Below are 19,908 nucleotides of genomic sequence, written 5' to 3'. Positions count from 1 at the left end.
CCACAACATGGATTAAAAGAACCTCTTTTTTCACCACTACTATATTGCTGCTGCCTCTATTTCTTTATTTTGTTCCACTAAGGAGCCATTTGGACCAAGCTCCTGCAGGGGTGTGTACGTTTTTTTTTTTCCTTTACTGAAGGGTGGTGTATGCATTTCTTGTTGTTTAACAGAAGGAATTAGCTATGAATCTTGGTGAACTGTACACAGCTATATACTCTCCCTATAGTCTTCCTGCACTCTCCCTGTTGTTTAAGTTCCAAGTCTTCACACTGAGATTGGGCCACCGAGTGGGATGAATATAATTAGGCAGAGTGGGCTAGGTATAGCAGATTTATATGACAAATTATTTCAGGACTAATCAAATTTCTTGGCGAACTTAGGCAAAGTTGCAGTATCGAATTTTTCAAAGATTTGCTCATCTCTAATTATTATTTTAATATGAATTATTAGCTATTTTCACAATATGACAATAAATAATAAAAACTCCTGGATTTAGCTCACAGACTTGTGAACTGTTACAAATTCACCACAATATACTATAACAGTGATGTCCAACCTGCGGCCCTCCAGCTGTTGTAAAGCAACAACTCCCACCATGCCCTGTCTTAGGCTGATATCTGTAGGCTGTCCAAGCGTGCTGGAAGTTGTATTTTTGCAACAGCTGGAAGGCCGCAGGTTGGGCATCCCTGTACTACAATATAAATAAGAGTGTGAAAATTAAGCCATTCTAACTAGTGTTGATCGAGCACCAAAGTGCTCGGGTGCTCTAATGCTCGAGTAGAACACTTTAGGTTGCTCGGGTGCACCCGAGCACAATGGAAGTCAATGGGAGAACCAGAGCATTAATCCAGAGGGAAGGGTGTCTGGTTCACAGGAAAAGGTCAGAAATTGATGGAAACACCACTGAAATGGTTTGGGAACAGCATGGGGAGGATGTCTGGATGCATCTTGGACTCCCAGGTCACTGCTGGAAATGATGTTGTCCGAGTAGTACACCACTTTTACAGACTGACAATAATACGCACAAAACCAAAGATAAAATCGATTTTAGAGGAAACCTTCTTTCCTGTATATTTACTTGTATATAAAGTGCAAGTGCTGCCAAAAATTCCAAGTAAGAGGCACTCCAATACAACCTGTATATCACATAAAGGAGGGCCTCATTTACATTGTGGTACAATTGTTCCGGTAGTGAACTCCTACAATAAGTATAAGGAACTGGCACTCCAATACACCCTTTAGTACCCATAAAGGAGGGCATCATACACACCCTTGAAAAATTATGATTGATGGCCTGCTGGTGACCCTCAAAAACATTTGGACCAAGGGCCTGCTGGTGACCCTCTAAAACATTAGGGGTGAGGGTCTGCTGCTGAGCTGACCATCTAAAACATTATGGGCAAGAACCTGCTGCTGATCTGACCATCTAAAACATTAGGGGCGAGGGCCTGAGGCTAATCTGACCATCTAAAACATTATGGGTGAAGGCCTTTTTTGTACCAAGGACCAGCAAGACAATCTTCCCAGGGACCGGGTGGGGTGCAGGGTTCTGGGGTGGGGCTTAGGGGGTGGGCGGCGCTGACTGATTCACGCGCATGACAAAACACAAGGTGCATATTAAAATATATAACACTATATAATGATTACATTTATTATTTAAATGTGACTCAACTCACCATAATGCAGAATCAGTGGGAGCACTGGGCTTGCTTCCGAGATAGTTCCATCTAGAGGTGATGGGCAACAATGAAACCCGAAGTGTGTTCCTTATGTCCAGTCTACTCCGTAATCTTGTTTTGGTTGCTGTTACTGCAGAAAACCTTGCTTCACAAAGATATGATGTTGGAAATGGCAGCAGAGTCTTCAGCGCTTTTGTGGAGATCTAAGAATGTTCTGCCTTGACTTTAATCCAGAACGTTGCGAGATTTGACGTCTCAAACATATTTTTAAGGCCACCATCATTTGCAATCTCAAGCAGTTGGTCTTCTTTTAGCACGGACAAGGTTGCCTCACCAGGCCTGTTCACAAATGGGTCACAAATCCATTCCTTCCTAGTTCGTGGGTCTTGTGTGGTTGGAAAATAACACTCAAACTCTTTTAAAAGCTGAGATAGTTGAGCGTGCAGCAGTTGGTGAGAATGAAGGTATAGGCTCGGTCTCTTCCAAAATCCCTGCTAATGTTTGAAATATGTAAAATATCCCTATTTTCACTCCCAGTCCCCACAATTCCAGTTTCGCTTTTAATGCAGCCACTTTATCTGCCAACTTGAAGACAGTTGTCATTCTGCAGCGTCCCACATTTGTGTGTAAAAAGGACTCTTCAAACATCTGTAATTGTAATGTATAGATTTTTTTATTTTCTGTCTGGCAATGCAATTTCATCCATTCGTCCCTAGGTGGTTTTGGCACCACTAATATATAGTGGGGGTGTGTCTAGCTGAGGGAGTTGAGATTAGAATGTAGTTGGTGAGAGGAGGAAGAAGAAAGTCCATGGAGGAAGGAGACAGGCCAAATTCACCATGTAACGGATATATTTCCCTCTGGGCCCCCGATCAAGCCTAGAGAAGATATCTGTAGAGGACCAGCACCAGACAGAGAGTCTATACACCGAGATGCAAGGAGACTATTGAGGGTAAGAGCTGTATAAGGCTTATAGACCTCATTAGCACCAGTGACCAGGAGAAGCTTACAGAGTGCCTGGACATAACCAGACAACTTAGGCCAAGTTGTCATTATCACTAACTTAACCTTACGGGTGGTAGTGAGAAAACATGAAATCCTTTCTAGAAGAGTTTCCTGGCAAAGAATGAAGCAGATGTGTTTGCCTGTCGTGAAGGCGATGCCCTTAAAGGAAAACTCATAGAGGAATAATTATTAGCATCTTTAGTGCCAATGTGCTGTGAAGTAAACATAGGATTTCTACCAGGATCCTTGTCTGTCCAGAGTCTACAAATGAACTTTTTATGCATACAAAAGCTGTCCATTGATGAACTGTACCAACTGTCCAAAGAATATTGATCTTCAGTAAATGTTCAACTGGTTTACCATTACTGACTCCTCATTCTTACAACTACTACTCTCAACATTTGCACCTGACGCTGCTGGCGTCACGAACACAGGGGCCCAGCCGCCACAAGCACCCTAAACATCATCACCATAAAGGGCACCTCAACCAACATCTGTCTGGTGGTCCCTGCAACAGAGAGTGCCCTGGAAGATCTCAGTGCTGTCTTCCAATCCACTGCACTGCCGACCCAGGGAGGCATCTGCTAACCGTGAGTACAAACCACTGCTACCCCCTTTGGCCCACCGTGAGCCTCACGTGTTTTCCCCTGCGGTCCAGCATTCTGCAATTCTCCCATGAAGTGACAGATTGAGGTCATTGAGCAAGTTGAATATGTCACACAAGTAAGCAAGTTTTACAGCCCATTCTTTACTACTGAAATGTGCGGCAAGTGGTGATTCTTTTTCTAAAAGAAATCTATGAAGCGGCTCTCGTAACTCAAAAACTCTTGCCAGAGATCTACCTCTAGAAAGCCACCTCACTTCTGTATATAACAAAAGACATTTGTGCTCCGTGTCCATCTGCTCACAGAGCTGCTCGAACAGACGTGAGTTAAGGGCATGTACTTTGATGTAATTTATTACTTTCATCACATCTTTCAAAACGCTGTCAAGTTCGGATTACATTTTTCGGCTAGCCAGCATTTCTCTATGTATGACACAGTGCGTAGATTCACATTCAGGCGCAACCTCTTTGACCCGAGTAGTTAAACCAGAAAGCCGTTCAGTCATGGCAGCGGCTCCATCTGTGCATACACAGACACAAAATGACCAGTTTAGTTATGCAATAATTCAAAGACTTGAATAGCTCTGTAGCTGTGGTGTTGGTTGTCAACAATAATGCACATAACATATCCTCGTGCACATCCTCCTGAAATATATTTTGCACAAAAACATGCATTATTGCCTTGTTGTCAACGTCAGTAGACTCATCAACTTGGATTGCGTACCACGGTGACTCATTAATCCTGTCTAACAATTGTACCTAAATGTCCTCTGCTATTTCATCAATTCGTCTAGTTATGGTGGTAGCCGAAAGAGGAACCTGTGCTATCTTTTTAACTGCAGCCTCTCCTAAAAGCTCAAGGCAGATGTCCTTAGCGACAGGCAGGATCAACTCTTCACTAATAGTAAAGGGCTTCTTAGCCTTGGCAATGTGGTTAGCCACTAAGAATGATACTTTCAAGTGCAGACACATTTGATGATAAGGTGGTCTTCAGTAATTGCTTCTGTCCTTCATATTTACATTTTTTTCTTTAAAGAAAACTCCAAAGGCTTGTCTTTTGATGCAGGGTGCTTGGTCTCTAAGTGGCGAAGCAGTTTTGAAGGCTTCATTGCCTCGTTGGATAGTCGTTCGCCACATATTACACACAGCGGGTTTGGGGCATGTGAATGACCTGTTGCGATGAACCTATAATTTAAGTAGGACTCTTGGTATTTTCTTTTAAATGCAGCTTTCTTTTTTTTGCAGTGTTGGAGTGTTCTGCTGTCTCATCATTGGGTCTTTCTCCCTTTTCAAAGCAACTCTGCAGCAATGTTTGTTTTTTACTCATTTTACAAGGGTTAAATAGCTTGTGGCTTTATTTTATCGGTGCGTGGAGTGAGAAAAATTGAATCTAATATGTCCAGTTACGGTTCCTCCCCTGAATATAGCTCTGTTTTTTCTTTTATTGGCCCCTGAGTTCTTCTGCTACAGCCCCTGTTCTTTTTTCACCCCCTGTATGTATTCACTTGACTTATACACAGGTTCCACGGCATTATTCTTGTTCTCCTATTTGGCTCATGGCCATAGTAAATCCTGCAATTAAGAATTTATTTTATTGGAGAACCACCACATATGGATATTCACAAATTGCTGTAACATTTTGGGCAACAGTGGATACACCCTTTGTCAAGCTGTGATTGGCATGTATTGTAGCATGGTATAGTTATAGGCAGCACCGTATATAAAAAAATCTGTAATTCTAGGTTCAGGGAGGAAGAGACTTCATCCCTGCTCAGTGGACATTGTATTCGCAAAGTATTGCAACACTCAATACCAATTCGATACCATGCAAAAAATAAAAATACTCACACGTTAACCACATGTTGCATGGGGTTAATGTGTGAGTATTTTTAAATTTTTTACAAAGTATCAATTGGCCATTATGTGAGGAGATACTTGATGGGGTCACTTACTATTAATGTGAAGAAAATAGAGGTCTAAATTGATAAAGCCATGTGCCTCATATTAATAGTAACACCAGCAAGTACTTCCTGACATAATGGACATTGGGCAACATGGGGTCAATTTGTGGGTTGGTGTTGAGTACTACAGTATGATAAGGTTACTGGCTATTAATGTGAGGCACATGGCGTCTAAATTGATGAAACCATGTGCCAAACATATTATTAGCAACCTCGTCAAGTACCCCGCTTAACATAATGGACAACATGGGGTTAATGGCATCAGGTACATGCTGGAGTAACGTGCTGTTAATATGAGGCACATTGTTTTATCAATTTGGACCTGCATGTGCCTCATAATGTGTACCTCACATTAATGGTTAACCCAATGTTGCCCATTATTTGATGAGGGGCCACTTACTTTTAATGTGAGGTACATGGGGGGTACTAATGTAATAGCACAATGTACCTCAAATTAATAATAGGTGACCCCATCTTTTCAAATTATGCCTACTGGAAACATTGCGGTTAATGAGTCACATTAACCCCAAATGTTGGATCCAGAGCTATCTGGATCCAAAATTGCTGGATGTTACCGGAATGCCAGCTAGCTCCATTGACGAAGCAGCGGTATTTCTCCAGCTGAATCCTGGCATATTTTCTGGGTAGCAGCTGGATCTCTGCCAGACTCCATTATAGTCCATGGGACCGGAAGACATTCTGGAAACATCTGGCAATGCCGGAACAACATGCAGGAACTATGCCAGCAGTGTGAAATAGGCCTTACTATTACATTGATATCTCCCTGCCTTTATTTCAGGCTGACATGGTAACTATACCTGAATTGGCTGCACAAAACTGACTAGGGTCACTGGTCTCTGCCGCACTGGTCTCTGCTACCCTGGGCTCTGTTGCACTGGGCTCTGCTGCACAGGACTCTGCTGCACTTGGCTCTGCTGCACTGCTGATATTTTCAAGGTGACATGGAAGAGAAACTGCAGGTCATTCTCCCACTCACTCCCTCAGATACTAGCTGAAACTGGATGCCGACAATCCCCCTTCCCCCTTGGGCCATCATGTTTATTTCCATTGGTGGGGCAGTGAGAGCTAACCAATCCATTCCTCACAAGCCCTTTTAAAGTATTTTTATTTGTGGCAGTGGCTGGCCAGAATCAGAGTTGGAAGGAATGAACACTCTCCTTCCTTCCCGCTGTACGGCTGCACGCTGTGTGTGATGTGCGCGTCGGGCGCGCATGCGCCTGGCGTCGCCGCTCCTCTGTATTGCCACGGCCTGGCAAACAATCTTCCAGGGCCCGGTCCTGGGCCGTGGCCCGGCAGTTGGGGAACGCTGCTTTAAAACATTAGGGGTGAGGGTCTGCTGCTGAGCTGACCCTCTTAAACATTAGGAGCGAGGGCAGCCTAATAAGCATGTTGATATGATGGAGGAGGAGGACGATAAAAGGAAGATTGAACCATATTCCCTTTTTTTGTGGTAGAAGGGGTGCATGGAAATTTAAAGTGCCTTTATGTTCAGCCACTTTCCTCTGGTGGAGAAGAGAAGTCAGGGGCAATCCAGGCCTTGTTCATTTTGATGAGTCAACCTGTCAGCATTTTCAGCTAGCAGTCAGATGTGCTTATCAGTAGAGTTGAGCGAACACCTGGATGTTCGGGTTCGAGAAGTTCGGCCGAACTTCCCGGAAATGTTCGGGTTCGGGATCCGAACCCGACCCGAACTTCGTCCCGAACCCGAACCCCATTGAAGGCAATGGGGACCCAAACTTTTCGGCACTAAAAAGGCTGTAAAACAGCCCAGGAAAGGGCTAGAGGGCTGCAAAAGGCAGCAAAATGTAGTTAAATCCCCTGCAAACAAAAGTGGATAGGGAAATTAATAAAAATAAAATAAATAAAAATTAACCAATATCAATTGGAGAGAGGTCCCATAGCAGAGAATCTGGCTTCATGTCACCCACTACTGGAACAGGCCACTGTCAGATATTTAGACCCCGGCACCCAGACAGAGGAGAGAGGTCCCATAACAGAGATTCAGGCTTTATGTCAGCAGAGAATCAGTCTTCATGTCATAGCAGAGAATCAGGCTTCACGTCAGCCAAAACTGGAACAGTCCATTGTCATATATTTAGGCCCCGGCACCCAGACAGAGGAGAGAGGTCCCATAACAGAGATTCAGGCTTCATGTCAGCAGAGAATAAGTCTTCATGTCATAGCAGAGAATCAGGCTTCAAGTTAACCAACACTGGAACAGTCCATTGTCATATATTTAGGCCCCGGCACCCAGACAGAGGAGAGAGGTCCCATAACAGAGATTCAGGCTTCATGTCAGCAGAGAATCAGTCTTCATGTCATAGCAGAGAATCAGGTAATTAAATATTGAGGCACTCAGTCTGGAACTTATGCAAATAAAGTAATTTATTCTTTCATTTTTTCTATGCCATCCATAGGCCCGTTATATGTTAAAGGGTAACAGATTAATTTCTGACCAGACGTTTCGGTCATGGTAGACCTTCATCAGTGGTCATGTTATCTGGAACATTATCAAATACATATATATATAAGGTACTTTTACACGGATGGCAGAGCATGAAATTACATAGATATAAACATAATAAATAATAGGACAATGAACAATATACAAGTAATATGTGATATTTGATAGCATTATAGCAGCAGAGTAAATAGGGGTCCAGAGATTACATATATATATAAAAAAATATACACATGTATAAATTCATATTCACAAACATGAATATATGCAAGGAAAACATGATTCTATGTCAACGTAGAAAATGGCAAAATTATACTTATTGTCAACACATGATATCTACATAGAATATGGAAAATTACATAAATAAATTAATAGACATGATTGTATAGGTATATGCAAGGAAAAACATGATTCTATTGGGATTCCCTGAAAATATAGTTTAGAATGTGGTTGCGTCGTCTATGTCCACCACACTTGGTATTAGCATAGAATGTGGCAATGTTTGCGGAGGTTTACTAGTTAAAATTGTATATATCGGACTCCATGATTGTTTGTGTGGTTGGCATAGACGATTAACCACACGCTAACGACATTAAAGCTGATAGGAGAGGAGCAGAGAGGTTACTACATAAATCGGTTGTCATATGGATATAAAGGAATACTGAAGACAATAGCTAAAGACTCATATGGTATAATCTGCATATAGGAGTTGGCAGGCATGGAGATATCCCATGATATTACTGTGGCCGCATAGCTGATCAACATAGTCAGGAGAAATGACATCATTATGGCAACCTGTGAGAGAAGGAGTAGAGATGGTTAGTTACCTGTGTGTGAAGAGTATGGGTTTGCCTGGGCACTGGATGCAAAGATGTGTAGGTTCTGGGACGCTATTTAAGTACCATGCTGGCCGGTGTAAGGGGTCACATGACGGGAAATTGTGCGCTGTGTGGAACGCACGTTTGCGTTTCACAGGGCGGAAGTACTGGATAATGTACTGGAACTTGGTGATTCCGGTACCCTGGCCGGAAGTGGTGCATGTTGTGTGGAGCGCACGTATGCGTTCCACCGCACGGAGGTGCTGGCTGATGTGGTGGGGGATGGCAATTCCGGTCATGTGGCCGGAAGTGGTGTGATCTAGTGGTGTTCATGCGTTCCATGTGATGTCATATGGGTGGAGTCAGTGTAATTAATGCGTTCCACAGTGGATAAAACAGAGTCTATGTATATATACATGTTTTATTTGATTAGTATGTTATTAGATTGTGCTGTAACATCCAGTTTGGGATGGGGAATAAGGGGAATATGGGAGATATGGTAAAATCTGGAGGGGGGGAGTGGCGTAAGTCAGGGATTAGATGTAAATAATGGATATTGGGTGAAAGTATAGTACTAAGGGGTGGTAGGTGGCTCACTTGGTTTTAATTATATTGTTGACTCTCTCGGCCCTTTATGAAGAACAATATCATAGTACATTGTAAAATATAATGTTATCTGGATAAGAAAAGGTTCCGAGGGAGAGGGGGGGGGGGGTGTTGGGGGGGGTTGTGTTAAGGGGGGGGGGGGAAGGGAAAGGGGGGAGAAGGAACGGTTGGAGGGTTGAGGGGGGAATGGAAAGGGAAGGGGAGGAAGGAAGGTGGGGTGGCGGGGGAAAAAAGGGGAAGAGGGGGGGGGGGAAAGGGGAGGGGGGGAGGAGAACATGAAGGGGTCATTGGGAACAGGGGCCAATACATCACCCTCACCCGTTGTAGACAATTCAATGCGTCTGTAAAGAAAGTGAGAGACATATATGTTAATATACATTAATACTGTTACAGGTTTATAAAGAAGTCGCATTCACGATTCAGGCCATGTGGTGTTAGTGTCCCCAGCTTATGAATCCAGTAGGCCTCTCTCTGTCTCAGGAGGAGTATACGGTTTCCTCCTCTCCTTGGTTGATCGATTTGTTCCAAGATCTGGAAGCGCAATTGGGAAATCTGGTGTTTCTTTTCCAAAAAATGTTGAGGTATGGGAAGAAAAGTATGGCCTAGTCTGATAGTGGACTTGTGTTTACTTATCCGATCCCTGATGTGTTGAGTCGTTTCGCCGACGTATCCAAGGCCGCAGGGACATTTTATTAAGTAAACCACAAAGCTTGATTCGCAAGTGTAAAAACCTTTAATTGCCAAAGTTTTTCCGGTGCGTGGGTGCGTGGCGTATTCACCTTTAATCACGCTTGAGCAGTGGGCACAGTGTAGGCATGGATATGTCCCTTGTCTTCTACTGCGTAAAAATGTTTGTTTCGGGGGTCTTAAGAAACTGCCTACATCTGCTTTAATCAGTTTGTCCTTAATGTTGGCTGGTCTTTTGTAACAAGTCAATGGATATTGTTGGAATTCTAAAATGTCAGGATAGGCTTTGGAAAGTAATGACCAGTTCCTTTTGAGGGCCTGCTGTTTTTTGGGCATAAGGGGATGATAGGTGGTTATGCAAGCTATCCTTTTGGAATTATCCTGTTTGGTTTGGGGTAACATAGATGGGTTTTTGAGATCCTGGAGAGATTTATCTAGCATGGCTTTTGGGTAACCTCTTTGTATAAACTTGTCGGTCATGTTGTCGAACCTGATGTTTTTTGTAGTAGTGTCTGTGACTATCCGATTGACCCGAGTAAATTGTGACCGTGGTAGTGATTTTTTGGTGGCTCTTGGATGGCAGCTATTGTAGAGGAGGAGGCTGTTACGGTCTGTGGGTACAGTACTTCCGCCCTGTGAAACGCAAACGTGCGTTCCACACAGCGCACAATTTCCCGTCATGTGACCCCTTACACCGGCCAGCATGGTACTTAAATAGCGTCCCAGAACCTACACATCTTTGCATCCAGTGCCCAGGCAAACCCATACTCTTCACACACAGGTAACTAACCATCTCTACTCCTTCTCTCACAGGTTGCCATAATGATGTCATTTCTCCTGACTATGTTGATCAGCTATGCGGCCACAGTAATATCATGGGATATCTCCATGCCTGCCAACTCCTATATGCAGATTATACCATATGAGTCTTTAGCTATTGTCTTCAGTATTCCTTTATATCCATATGACAACCGATTTATGTAGTAACCTCTCTGCTCCTCTCCTATCAGCTTTAATGTCGTTAGCGTGTGGTTAATCGTCTATGCCAACCACACAAACAATCATGGAGTCCGATATATACAATTTTAACTAGTAAACCTCCGCAAACATTGCCACATTCTATGCTAATACCAAGTGTGGTGGACATAGACGACGCAACCACATTCTAAACTATATTTTCAGGGAATCCCAATAGAATCATGTTTTTCCTTGCATATACCTATACAATCATGTCTATTAATTTATTTATGTAATTTTCCATATTCTATGTAGATATCATGTGTTGACAATAAGTATAATTTTGCCATTTTCTACGTTGACATAGAATCATGTTTTCCTTGCATATATTCATGTTTGTGAATATGAATTTATACATGTGTATATATTTTTATATATATATGTAATCTCTGGACCCCTATTTACTCTGCTGCTATAATGCTATCAAATATCACATATTACTTGTATATTGTTCATTGTCCTATTATTTATTATGTTTATATCTATGTAATTTCATACTCTGCCATCTGTGTAAAAGTACCTTATATATATATGTATTTGATAATGTTCCAGATAACATGACCACTGATGAAGGTCTACCATGACCGAAACGTCTGGTCAGAAATTAATCTGTTACCCTTTAACATATAACGGGCCTATGGATGGCATAGAAAAAATGAAAGAATAAATTACTTTATTTGCATAAGTTCCAGACTGAGTGCCTCAATATTTAATTACCTGGATACGGCCTAATAAGCCCTTGATTGGCACCGGTATCAACATTCGAGAGTGCGGTTCCTCACTTCTTCACAGACTACGCTTATTCTGCGGGATACCAGCACCTCAATACAAGTATGACGAGTAGCTTCTCGTATGACACTACTACAGCGGAGAATATAGTGTCCAGAGTAAACCTTCCGAATGAGTTTCTACACATACCGAACCACGAAATGAAAGTTCGTGAGTACGAGCGTGATCGAAAGCGACTCATAGGATGGGAACTCCACTGCAGCACGCTTACTGAATATTATAAAAACAAACGGATCCCAAGAGGTCTGAGATCTCATCTCCGACCCACACTCTTCGCAGAGAAGAAAGAGTTCTGCGAACGGTTCGAGAGCATCCTAAACAAGTGCTCCCTCGACCTAATCCTATTGACCATTGAAGAGTTGCAGACCTCTATTAGTGAATTGTCTTCACAGATCAAGACCACTGAAACCCAACTTACCTCGACTACACCAGAAGAAGAATTGGTTAAAACCCGAGAAAGAATCGATAAACAACTACTGGAATACAAGAAATACGCAGAGCAAGGAAAACGCCAGAAATTTATAAGGGACGCCGAGGACTACAGACTGGACAGGGTCTATCGTTGGAAAGGCAACCAGCAACAACAGTTCTATCGAGGATACAGACACCCACACTATTCCGGATCCTCGGCTTCTGACAGCGACCGATCCGGGCACTACGAACCACGTTTTTTAGGCAACGCCCCAAGGAGGGGCAGATCAAGACGAGGAGGACCAGGAGGGGCGGGAGGAAATCAAGAAGGACGCATCCAGACACGCTCCCAGGTAAGGAGGACAACCTAGTCATCAACATTTCATCCTCTAACCTATCACCGACACAAATCACAATTCTACAGAAGGGTCTATCATTCTGTCCTACACCTATATTCAATACGTTCTCACTAGAACAAGAGTTGCAAAAGTTCTACCGAACTATAAGGCTAAAAGCCCATTTTCAAGAACTAAGACCAGAACAATCGACCCTTGATACCACATCAGGACCCCTCTCAATCAAAAATCTGGGACTCAGGAACAAAAGTTCCTACATGCCCCCTAAGAACAAACATCCCATTGAGACATATATTTCTCTCTCCCAGAAACTAGTGGGTGACATCCTCACAGCAAACACAGAGGGCCATTTCAAACACACTAACAATTTGTCCCAAGAAGAGAAGATAGCATTAAACTCATTACAACAAAATAAGGACATAATTATCAAACCGGCAGATAAGGGTGGGGCCCTCGTGGTCATGGATAAAAAGGATTATCTTACAGAAATCTACAGACAACTGTCTGACACTGAGACATATGAAATTTTACCCAGAGATCCCACACCACAAATACAGGAACTTATCACACACACCATCAATTCATACTCAACCGCAGGCATTTTAGATCCCAAAACTGCCAGTTTCTTAACGAAACAGGACCCCATCACCCCGGTATTTTATACTTTACCGAAAATACACAAAGATCTAACTAAACCACCAGGGCGTCCTATTGTGGCTTCAACCGAATCTATCTTCTCTCCCCTAGCAATTTATTTAGAAAAAATCCTGACCCCCCTGATCAAAACGTCTAAATCATTTATATTAGACACCTCAGATTTTTTACAAAAACTACACAATATGGATGTCCCAATTGATTGTAACCTGCTGACATTGGATGTTAATAGCCTCTATACATCCATTACACATGAGAAAGGCATACAGGCCACAGCCAATCTCCTTACCAAACATTCTACCCTCAGCAACACACAACAAGAATGTTGTTTAAAACTACTTGAAATTTTACTGACCAAAAATTTTTTTCTCTTTGGGGACACTTATTATGGCCAGAAGAGGGGTACCGCCATGGGGTCAAATGTGGCCCCTCCATATGCAAATGCATTTATGATTAATTTCGAGGAAGACCACGTCTATACACATCCCCTGTTTCAATTACATGCCCACATATGGCTCCGTTTTATAGACGACATTTTTTGCATTTGGAAAGGCCCAACCTCCACCATAGACAGTTTCATCAAAGATCTCAATCACATCCATAGCGAACTAGGATTCACCTCACATACCAGCCAAAAGGAAATCAGTTTTCTCGACACCCTTGTTAAAATAGACCAGCCAGGGTCACTTAATATAGACCTCTACCATAAACCCACAGACCGTAACAGCCTCCTCCTCTACAATAGCTGCCATCCAAGAGCCACCAAAAAATCACTACCACGGTCACAATTTACTCGGGTCAATCGGATAGTCACAGACACTACTACAAAAAACATCAGGTTCGACAACATGACCGACAAGTTTATACAAAGAGGTTACCCAAAAGCCATGCTAGATAAATCTCTCCAGGATCTCAAAAACCCATCTATGTTACCCCAAACCAAACAGGATAATTCCAAAAGGATAGCTTGCATAACCACCTATCATCCCCTTATGCCCAAAATACAGCAGGCCCTCAAAAGGAACTGGTCATTACTTTCCAAAGCCTATCCTGACATTTTAGAATTCCAACAATATCCATTGACTTGTTACAAAAGACCAGCCAACATTAAGGACAAACTGATTAAAGCAGATGTAGGCAGTTTCTTAAGACCCCCGAAACAAACATTTTTACGCAGTAGAAGACAAGGGACATATCCATGCCTACACTGTGCCCACTGCTCAAGCGTGATTAAAGGTGAATACGCCACGCACCCACGCACCGGAAAAACTTTGGCAATTAAAGGTTTTTACACTTGCGAATCAAGCTTTGTGGTTTACTTAATAAAATGTCCCTGCGGCCTTGGATACGTCGGCGAAACGACTCAACACATCAGGGATCGGATAAGTAAACACAAGTCCACTATCAGACTAGGCCATACTTTTCTTCCCATACCTCAACATTTTTTGGAAAAGAAACACCAGATTTCCCAATTGCGCTTCCAGATCTTGGAACAAATCGATCAACCAAGGAGAGGAGGAAACCGTATACTCCTCCTGAAACAGAGAGAGGCCTACTGGATTCATAAGCTGGGGACACTAACACCACATGGCCTGAATCGTGAATGCGACTTCTTTATAAACCTGTAACAGTATTAATGTATATTAACATATATGTCTCTCACTTTCTTTACAGACGCATTGAATTGTCTACAACGGGTGAGGGTGATGTATTGGCCCCTGTTCCCAATGACCCCTTCATGTTCTCCTCCCCCCTCCCCTTTCCCCCCCCCCTCTTCCCCTTTTTTCCCCCGCCACCCCACCTTCCTTCCTCCCCTTCCCTTTCCATTCCCCCCTCAACCCTCCAACCGTTCCTTCTCCCCCCTTTCCCTCCCCCCCCCCTTAACACAACACCCCCCCCCTCTCCCTCGGAACCTTTTCTTATCCAGATAACATTATATTTTACAATGTACTATGATATTGTTCTTCATAAAGGGCCGAGAGAGTCAACAATATAATTAAAACCAAGTGAGCCACCTACCACCCCTTAGTACTATACTTTCACCCAATATCCATTATTTACATCTAATCCCTGACTTACGCCACTCCCCCCCTCCAGATTTTACCATATCTCCCATATTCCCCTTATTCCCCTTATTCCCCATCCCAAACTGGATGTTACAGCACAATCTAATAACATACTAATCAAATAAAACATGTATATATACATAGACTCTGTTTTATCCACTGTGGAACGCATTAATTACACTGACTCCACCCATATGACATCACATGGAACGCATGAACACCACTAGATCACACCACTTCCGGCCACATGACCGGAATTGCCATCCCCCACCACATCAGCCAGCACCTCCGTGCGGTGGAACGCATACGTGCGCTCCACACAACATGCACCACTTCCGGCCAGGGTACCGGAATCACCAAGTTCCAGTACATTATCCAGTACTTCCGCCCTGTGAAACGCAAACGTGCGTTCCACACAGCGCACAATTTCCCGTCATGTGACCCCTTACACCGGCCAGCATGGTACTTAAATAGCGTCCCAGAACCTACACATCTTTGCATCCAGTGCCCAGGCAAACCCATACTCTTCACACACAGGTAACTAACCATCTCTACTCCTTCTCTCACAGGTTGCCATAATGATGTCATTTCTCCTGACTATGTTGATCAGCTATGCGGCCACAGTAATATCATGGGATATCTCCATGCCTGCCAACTCCTATATGCAGATTATACCATATGAGTCTTTAGCTATTGTCTTCAGTATTCCTTTATATCCATATGACAACCGATTTATGTAGTAACCTCTCTGCTCCTCTCCTATCAGCTTTAATGTCGTTAGCGTGTGGTTAATCGTCTATGCCAACCACACAAACAATCATGGAGTCCGATATATACAATTTTAACTAGTAAACCTCCGCAAACATTGCCACATTCTATGCTAATACCAAGTGTGGTGGACATAGACGACGCAACCACATTCTAAACTACGGTATATTTTCAGGGAATCCCAATAGAATCATGTTTTTCCTTGCATATACCTATACAATCATGTCTATTAATTTATTTATGTAATTTTCCATATTCTATGTAGATATCATGTGTTGACAATAAGCATAATTTTGCCATTTTCTACGTTGACATAGAATCATGTTTTCCTTGCATATATTCATGTTTGTGAATATGAATTTATACATGTGTATATTTTTTTATATATATATGTAATCTCTGGACCCCTATTTACTCTGCTGCTATAATGCTATCAAATATCACATATTACTTGTATATTGTTGATTGTCCTATTATTTATTATGTTTATATCTATGTAATTTCATACTCTGCCATCCGTGTAAAAGTACCTTATATATATATGTATTTGATAATGTTCCAGATAACATGACCACTGATGAAGGTCTACCATGACCGAAACGTCTGGTCAGAAATTAATCTGTTACCCTTTAACATATAACGGGCCTATGGATGGCATAGAAAAAATGAAAGAATAAATTACTTTATTTGCATAAGTTCCAGACTGAGTGCCTCAATATTTAATTACCTGGATACGGCCTAATAAGCCCTTGATTGGCCCCGGTATCAACATTCGAGAGTGCGGTTCCTCACTTCTTCACAGACATAGCAGAGAATCAGGCTTCACGTCAGCCAAAACTGGAACAGTCCATTGTCATATATTTAGGCCCCGGCACCCAGACAGAGGAGAGAGGTCCCATAACAGAGATTCAGGCTTCATGTCATAGCAAAGAATCATGCTTCACGTCACCCAAAACTGGAACAGTCCATTGTCAGATATTTAGGCCCCGGCACCCAGACAGAGGAGAGAGGTCCCATAACAGAGATTCAGGCTTCATGTCAGCAGAGAATCAGTCTTCATGTCATAGCAGAGAATCAGGCTTCACGTCAGCCAAAACTGGAACAGTCCATTGTCATATATTTAGGCCCCGGCACCCAGACAGAGGAGAGAGGTCCCATAACAGAGATTCAGGCTTCATGTCAGCAGAGAATCAGTCTTCATGTCATAGCAGAGAATCAGGCTTCACGTCAGCCAAAACTGGAACAGTCCATTGTCATATATTTAGGCCCCGGCACCCAGACAGAGGAGAGAGGTCCCATAACAGAGATTCAGGCTTCATGTCATAGCAGAGAATCATGCTTCACGTCACCCAAAACTGGAACAGTCCATTGTCAGATATTTAGGCCCCGGCACCCAGACAGAGAAGAGAGGTCCCATAACAGAGATTCAGGCTTCATGTCAGCAGGGAATCAGTCTTCATGTCATAGCAGAGAATCAGGCTTCACGTCAGCCAAAACTGGAACAGTCCATTGTCATATATTTAGGCCCCGGCATCCAGACAGAGGAGAGAGGTCCCATAACAGAGATTCAGGCTTCATGTCAGCAGAGAATCAGTCTTCATGTCATAGCAGAGAATCAGGCTTCACGTCACCCAACACTGGAACAGTCCATTGTCAAACATTTAGGCCCTGGCACCCAGACAGAGGAGAGAGGTCCCATAACAGAGATTCAGGCTTCATGTCAGCAGAGAATCAGTCTTCATGTCATAGCAGAGAATCAGGCTTCACGTCAGCCAAAACTGGAACAGTCCATTGTCATATATTTAGGCCCCGGCACCCAGACAGAGGAGAGAGGTCCCATAACAGAGATTCAGGCTTCATGTCAGCAGAGAATCAGTCTTCATGTCATAGCAGAGAATCAGGCTTCACGTCAGCCAAAACTGGAACAGTCCATTGTCATATATTTAGGCCCCGGCACCCAGACAGAGGAGAGAGGTCCCATAACAGAGATTCAGGCTTCATGTCATAGCAGAGAATCATGCTTCACGTCACCCAAAACTGGAACAGTCCATTGTCATATATTTAGGCCCCAGCACCCAGACAGAGGAGAGAGGTCCCATAACAGAGATTCAGGCTTCATGTCATAGCAGAGAATCATGCTTCACGTCACCCAACACTGGAACAGTCCATTGTCATACATTTAGGCCCCGGCACCCAGACAGAGGAGAGAGGTCCCATAACAGAGATTCAGGCTTCATGTCATAGCAGAGAATCAGGCTTCACGTCAGCCAAAACTGGAACAGTCTATTGTCATATATTTAGGCCCCGGCACCCAGACAGAGGAGAGAGGTTCCATAACAGAGATTCAGGCTTCATGTCAGCAGAGAATCAGTCTTCATGTCATAGCAGAGAATCAGGCTTCACGTCAGCCAAAACTGGAACAGTCCATTGTCATATATTTAGGCCCCGGCACCCAGACAGAGGAGAGAGGTCCCATAACAGAGATTCAGGCTTCATGTCATAGCAGAGAATCATGCTTCACGTCACCCAAAACTGGAACAGTCCATTGTCATATATTTAGGCCCCGGCACCCAGACAGAGGAGAGAGGTCCCATAACAGAGATTCAGGCTTCATGTCAGCAGAGAATCAGTCTTCATGTCATAGCAGAGAATCAGGCTTCACGTCAGCCAAAACTGGAACAGTCCATTGTCATATATTTAGGCCCCGGCACCCAAACAGAGGAGAGTGGTCTCATAACAGAGATTCAAGCTTCATGTCATAGCAGAGAATCATGCTTCACGTCACCCAAAACTGGAACAGTCCATTGTCAGATATTTAGGCCCCGGCACCCAGACAGAGGAGAGAGGTCCCATAACAGAGATTCAGGCTTCATGTCAGCAGAGAATCAATCTTTATGTCATAGCAGAGAATCAGGCTTCATGTCAGCCAAAACTGGAACAGTCCATTGTCATATATTTAGACCCCTGCACCCAGACAGAGGAGAGAGGTCCCATAACAGAGATTCAGGCTTCATGTCAGCAGAGAATCAGTCTTCATGTGATAGCAGAGAATCAGGCTTCACGTCACCCAACACTGGAACAGTCTATTGTCAAACATTTAGGCCCCGGCACCCAGACAGAGGAGAAAGGTCCTATAACAGAGATTCAGGTTAATTCAACTTTGGGTTGCCCCGCAATATAATGGTAAAATGAAAATAAAAAGAGAATTGAATGAGGAAGTGCCCTGGAGTACAATAATATATGGTTAAGGGTAGGCAGTTAATGTCTAATCTGCACAAGGGATGGACAGGTCCTGTGGGATCCACGCCTGGTTCATTTTTATGAACGTCAGCTTGTCCACATTGGCTGTAGACAGGCGGCTGCGTTTGTCTGTAATGACGCCCCCTGCCGTGCTGAATACATGTTCAGACAAAACGCTGGCCGCCGGGCAGGCCAGCACCTCCAAGGCATAAAAGGCTAGCTCTGGCCACGTGGACACTTTAGAGACCCAGAAGTTGAATGGGGCCGAACCATCAGTCAGTACGTGGAGGGGTGTGCACATGTACTGTTCCACCATGTTAGTGAAATGTTGCCTCCTGCTAACATGTTGCGTATCAGGTGGTGGTGCAGTTAGCTGTGGCGTGTTGACAAAACTTTTCCACATCTCTGCCATGCTAACCCTGCCTTTTAGAGGAGCTGGCCGTGACACAGCTGCCTTGGCGACCTCTTGCTCCTCCTCTGCCTTGGCCTTGGGCTTCCACTTGTTCCCCTGTGACATTTGGGAATGCTCTCAGTAGCGCGTCTACCAACGTGCGCTTGTACTCGCGCATCTTCCTATCACGCTCCATTGCAGGAAGTAAGGTGGGCACATTGTCTTTGTACCGTGGATCCAGCAGGGTGGCAACCCAGTAGTCTGCACACGTTAAAATGTGGGCAACTCTGCTGTCGTTGCGCAGGCACTGCAGCATGTAGTTGCTCATGTGTGCCAGGCTGCCCAGAGGTAAGGACAAGCTGTCCTCTGTG

This window comes from Bufo gargarizans, chromosome 1, assembly GCF_014858855.1.
Source record: "Bufo gargarizans isolate SCDJY-AF-19 chromosome 1, ASM1485885v1, whole genome shotgun sequence".
NCBI classification, from domain to species: domain Eukaryota; kingdom Metazoa; phylum Chordata; class Amphibia; order Anura; family Bufonidae; genus Bufo; species Bufo gargarizans.
This window is presented reverse-complemented; position numbering follows the sequence as displayed.